Genomic DNA, 6,329 nt, shown 5'->3' on the forward strand with positions numbered 1-6,329 from the left:
CGAGGATATTGTGTCTGATCGAGGTCCCCAATTTACCTCCAGAGTCTGGAGAGCTTTTATGGAGCGGTTGGGGGTCTCGGTGAGCCTCACCTCGGGTTACCACCCGGAGAGTAATGGGCAGGTGGAACGTGTGAACCAGGATGTGGGTAGGTTTCTTAGAACATACTGCCAGGACCGGCCGGAGGAGTGGGCAAGGTACGTTCCCTGGGCCGAAATGGCCCAGAATTCCCTACGCCATTCCTCCACTAACCTAACCCCTTTCCAATGTGTGTTAGGTTACCAGCCGGTTCTGGCACCTTGGCAGCAGAGCCAGATCGAGGCTCCTGCGGTGGATGAGTGGGTGCGGCGCTCGGAGGAGACATGGAACGCTGCACACGTCCACCTGCAGCGGGCCATCCGTCGTCATAAGGCGAGCGCCGATCTCCACCGCAGTGAGGGACCGGTGTACGCACCTGGTGATCGAGTCTGGCTCTCTACCAGAAACCTGCCCCTCCGCCTGCCCTGTCGGAAACTGGGTCGGCGGTTTGTAGGGCCATTTAAAGTCCTGAGAAGGTTGAACGAGGTGTGTTACAAATTACAACTGCCTGTGGAGTATAAAAGTATTAACCCCTCGTTCCATGTGTCTCTTCTCAGGCCGGTGGTAGCTGGCCCACTCCAAGAAAGTGAGATCAGGGAGACTCCTCCGCCCCCATTGGACATCGAGGGGGCACCGGCGTACTCTGTGCGGTCCATCTTGGATTCGAGACGTCGGATGGGGGGTCTCCAATATCTAGTGGAGTGGGAGGGGTACAGCCCGGAGGAACGGTGCTGGGTGCCGAGGAGAGACATTTTGGACCCGTCTCTCCTGACGGAATTCCATCGTGGGCACCCGACGCATCCTGCTCCGCGTCCTCCTGGTCGTCCCCGAGGCCGGAGTCGGCGCACGTCTGGAGCCGCGCGTCAAGGGGGGGGTACTGTCACGGTTTCGGCCAAGGCTGCCTCTCTTCCTTGCTCGGGCAGGCTTCGGCGTTCGTCGTCTCCGGAATACTAGCTGCCACCGTTGCATGTTTCTATGTTCGTTTGCTTTTGTCTGATTGTTGTCACACCTGTTATCATTTAGTGTCATTAGTGTCCTATTTAGTTCTCGTTGTGTTTGTCAGGTGTTGTGTGTGATTGTTTTACTGTCGTGCCGGTAGGCTGGATATTTACTGTTTGCTCGGTTGAGCTAGTTTGCTCCTTAGTTTTGGAGTATTTTGTCGCACCTGTTTGTGCGCTTGTGTTTACGCCTACGTGCGGAGCTTTTGCCTCAGGGCATTTATTTCGTGTTTGTTTTGCTGTGCCTCACTAAAGTCTGTTGGACTAACGTACTGCGTCCTGCGCCTGATTCCACCCACACCCACCTACATCTACCTTGACAGGTGGTATGCAAATTGTAGTGGGTCTAGGGCAAGTGCCAAACTCATTCCACAGATGGCCGAGTGTCTGCGGGTTTTCGCACCGCCCTTGTACTTGATTGATGAATTAAGGTCACTAATTAGTTAAGAACTCCCCTCACCTGGTTGTCTAGGTCTGAATTGAAAGGGAAAACCAAAAACCCGCAGACACTCGGCCTTCCATGGAATGAGTTTGACACCCCTGGTCAAGGGTGTTGGGTAAGGTGGAGGTGATATGATCCTTAACTAGCCTCTCAAAGCACTTCATGATGATGGAAGTGAGTGCTACGGGGCGATAGTCAGTTACCTTCGCTTTCTTGGGTACAGGAACAATACATTTTACATTTTACATTTTAGTCATTTAGCAGACGCTCTTATCCAGAGCGACTTACAGTTAGTGAATACATATTTTTTTATACTGGCCCCCCGTTGGAATCGAACCCACAACCCTGGCGTTACAAACGCCATGCTCTATCAACTGAGCTACATCCCTGCCGGCCATTCCCTCCCCTACCCTGGACGACGCTGGGCCAATTGTGCGCCGCCCATGAGTCTCCCGGTCGCGGCCGGCTGCGATGGCCGTCCACAATGGTGGACATCTTGAAGCAAGTGGGGAAAACGGACTGGGATAGGGAGAGATTGAATATGTCTGTAAACACTCCAGCCAGCTGGTCTGCACATGCTCTGAGGACGTGGCTACGGATGCCGTCTGGGCCGGCAGCCTTGCTAGGGTTAACAAACTTAAATGTCTTACTCACTTCAGCCACAGAGAACGAGAGCTCAGTCCTCGTGAGCGGCACTGTATTTTCCTCGAAGCGGGCACAAAAGGTGTTTAGCTTGTCCGGGAGCAAGGTGTCGGTGTCCACGACGTGGCTGAGTTTCCCTTTATAATCCGTGATTGTCTGGAGTCCCTGCCACATACATCTCGTGTCTGAGCCGTTGACTCCACTTTGTCTCTGTACTGACGTTTTGCCTGTTTGATTGCCTTACGGAGGGCATATTGCTTCCATCTAACAGATCTGCAAACATCGAAGGGATAGGGCCAAGGGGAAGGGATAGGAAGTGAATTGGGATCAGTTGAAAGTCAACATGGGTGCCAGTATTCTCGGTCACCTGTCACACATACTTCCTGCTTCACACAGGAAACTGCATTTCTGACTTCCTCTGTGGCTCACTGGAGAGGGGTGGTCGCTCACCAAAGGTCAAAGGTCACCCTGCAGAGGATGGCCGACAACTTCCACACCACCGCAGTCCTCAGGAGCAGCTTCTCAACATGGGAGAAAAAGGTAGGGAGACGAAGCACAACTGCCTCTCCTCCAAGTGTGCACTTGTACACTAACCTCTCAAGGAATTTACTGGTGTAGGGAATATGATGGAAAATCCCACCAGCCCATGCTTACACCAATCCAATGCTGGAATACCTGAAAGTATTTTTTTTTTTAAAGGGGAGTGAACAAATGTTCACTTGGGAGAGAAGAGGAAGTGGGCTAGAGTGAGAGATACAAAATATAATTTTCATAATTGACTTTTCTTCGTCCAGTGACATCCAAAAACGCAGACCATTAGTGAACATAAACAAACACAATTTCTCAGCTAGGCAAAAAAAGGCAAAAGTTAGAACGTTTTACCCACACATCGATTTATCCTCCAATTTATTGCTGTTGGTATAATGGGTTAATAACATCCTCTCTCTCAGCGGATGTTGATTAGAGTAAGGCCAGACCCGGAGGCCCGGGCCCAGCTGGTGAGGAGGGCGGTGTGGTTGCGGAGGAGAGGAGAGAGACTGAGGACACACAGCGCCTTCGCCCTCTGGACAGCACGCCTCAGACAAAGCCAGGCCGTCAGCGCCTTCTACACACACACCATGCTCACCAGGTTGTGTGTGTGAGAGAGAATATATGTATATTTTTTATTACAAACAAAACATGATTTTTCAAGGGTATAGGGGATTAAGAGAAATACAGGCACTACTCTAGATGCTCCAGTAGTTTCATTTGCAATGTTTCGACCGCTAAGGACCTTTTGTTCAAGTTTCACTTAATTCTCCTATGTGGGATTTTGTTGGATGTGTGTACATGACTTATCACCCTATTTCCTGTTAATAGGATTTCTCTTGACCAGTACCAAATCCCTCCTTTCCCTTCCCTGCGTGTGTGTTTGTAGGGTGTTTACGGCGTGGGAGCGATGTGTCCATTCCCAGAGGGAGATGAGCACTCTAGCCCATGCCCACATCCAACAGAGGCTGCTAGGCCAATCCCTGGCCCACTGGAGGGGGTCTGCCGCCCGCATCCTGGAGTTCCGCAGGAGAGGCCAGGAGAGACTGGCGCTGGGGGCCAGAGAGGGTCTGCAGCGCTGGAGAGATCATACCCACAGTGGGTCTCACTTAATAATCCGGGGGCCTGTTCAGGGGGATTTAACGTTACAGAATATTCAAAAAGAAATGTATTGGGTAGAAATAATTAATGTCTGTCAAAATAATAGGGAATCTTGTCAGCTCTATTCATTCTATTTCAACAAAGCCGTTTCAATGTCTCTGAATACACACATTTTTCCTAATCCATAGCTGGGAGGGAGCGGATGCACACTTTTGTTCTAGCCCAGCCCTACCACACTGGAGTCAACTGATCCACTAACCACCAAGCCCTTGATCAGTTGTTGTGTTAGGGCTTGGCTAGAACAAAACTGTAACCGCTGGGCGTCTCCCAGGAATGGGTTGAGAAACACTTTTCTGAGTGTGTTGTATCAGCCTCTGTACAATGGGGGATAGTTTTACAGCAACTCCACTTTTCTCACATGCCATACACTTAATGTAAGCAAATATACACTTGGAACAGAACTTGGCCCAGTGCAGTCAAAATTCTGTTTATCCTGTGTTTTGTATCATTATTGTACAGCAGCTGATGAAACTAACACTGTAAAAGTGTGAAAACCCCAATTTCTGTGTGGATTCTCCAAAGGGATGTGTGAGCTGAGACAGCTACTGGGTCAGTATGTGGAGAGTGAGAGAAGGGCAGCGAAGAGGAGAGCTCTACACGCCTGGGTCCAGGCCACTGTGAACGCCAGGAAAGCCCAAGACTTACACCAGCAGGCTTTCATGAGCAGGTCAGTGGCAGTTCTGTTCTATCTGCAATGGAACTGAACGTTTCACCGCAGAGGCCCAGGGCCCTTATTTATAAAGCGTCTCAGAGTAAGAGTGATCACTGTGTATGATCATATATCAATATTGCAGTCTACTTTTAGCTGTTTGTATGGTAAGGTACTGTATGTGATAGGGCTGTGACGATCATGGAATTTTGGATCAGTAATTGGCCAGCCAAATAGCCACGGTCTCTGGAATAACCGTTTGAATAGAAAAAAACTCAATTTTTCTCCATTCCTCCGCTCCTGACTGCCATGTGCTTCCACATTATATTTATATGTGTGCTGCTTCTGCACCTTTCTATGTGTCCGCAGAAAAGTTATTTTTCACTAAATTAAATATTGGTTTAATTATACCTACAGAACATGTTTGGTCAAATCTTGATCAATCTTCCCGTCTTTCCTATCTAACCCCAATGACAATCATATTTTCCATCAATATGCAAATAGCATTTGCACTTGCCTGTCTCACTGTAAACCAGTGGTAGTCAGGGCCTCATTACTAACAGGCACTCAGGGCACGTGCCCTGGGGCCTCCAACCAAAACTTACTTAGGGGCCCAAAAGGCTAGAGCCAGCTCTGCTCAGATAGCATATGAACATGGCATAAGCCATGGTAAAATGTGTAGAAAAGCAGGAAATTTGCTTTAAAACTGAAAAACGTGGTTCATGTTCAAATGTGTAGAGTATAAGTATTACCACTGTTAGTAATTGCGCAGCTTGCAAGCGGCTCTCAGGAACTTAATTGTCAGCTTGCGAAAATATACAACATTTTAGTAGGGGTCCTCGCCCAGGGGCTCATTAATATTTGGGGGTCCATGACATTAAAAAGTGTGAAAACACCTTGCTTGTTACACAAGGAGCAACAAAGTTTCATCACGTTGTTAAGAGTCCATGTTATCACAGAAACGTACTCAACCGCACGAATGCCTGGCCATCCCGACTTCCAAGGTTTTTATAGTCAACTGAAAAATGAATCATGAAAAACCATTTAGTAAACTGAAATCAAATAATTTACAAACCCGTTTCAAAAACTATACTGAAACCATCTTTGACTCCAAAACTAACCAAAATAAAAACCATCATTAATTATCTTTAGCAGAAATCTTATGGGGGTTTTCAAGCTTTTTGTTGGTTTTCAAGCTACTGAATCTGGTGGGTAAATGCAGCCAGGAAATGGCATGTTTCAAAAGGCCTAGCTTGTGCATCACTATCACTAACTAGCTAACGGGAAAAAAGTCTAGGTAGCTAACTTGATTCGGTCACACTATTTGGATAGTCCCATATAGATGATCTGCAGATGGTCATACCATCAACAATCTATCTGTTGATAAGCAACTGCTTGCTAAGGTTAGGGTTAGGTTTAGAATAAGGGTTAGGATAAGGATTAAGGTTTGGCTAGATTAGGGTTAGTAGATAGATAGTTGAAATGTTGTTGACAGTTATTGAACAACTACTGAACATCTACAAACCACCTACTTGGCCATACAGCTATAGGGTTCTCATTTGAACAATTGACCACAGCGGGGCCAACGTGTACAACTCTCCCAACGCTCTGTCTAACCGTTAATAATCACAGCGTGCAATACGGTTTTGGAAACATCCGTAATTCTACTTTCATATCACCCCAAAATGATTTTACAAATACAAAAGATAATTAGGGCTCTATTTTAACAAACCTAACGCAATGGTAAATCTAAGCGCAGGCGGTAGCGCTATAGGTTCAGGGATGTGTCAGAAAAGATTGGTTGTAATGAAATTAAATGAAAATTAAAAATGC

Source organism: Coregonus lavaretus, assembly GCF_964263955.1.
Source record: "Coregonus lavaretus genome assembly, chromosome: 22".
Lineage (NCBI taxonomy): Eukaryota > Metazoa > Chordata > Actinopteri > Salmoniformes > Salmonidae > Coregonus > Coregonus lavaretus.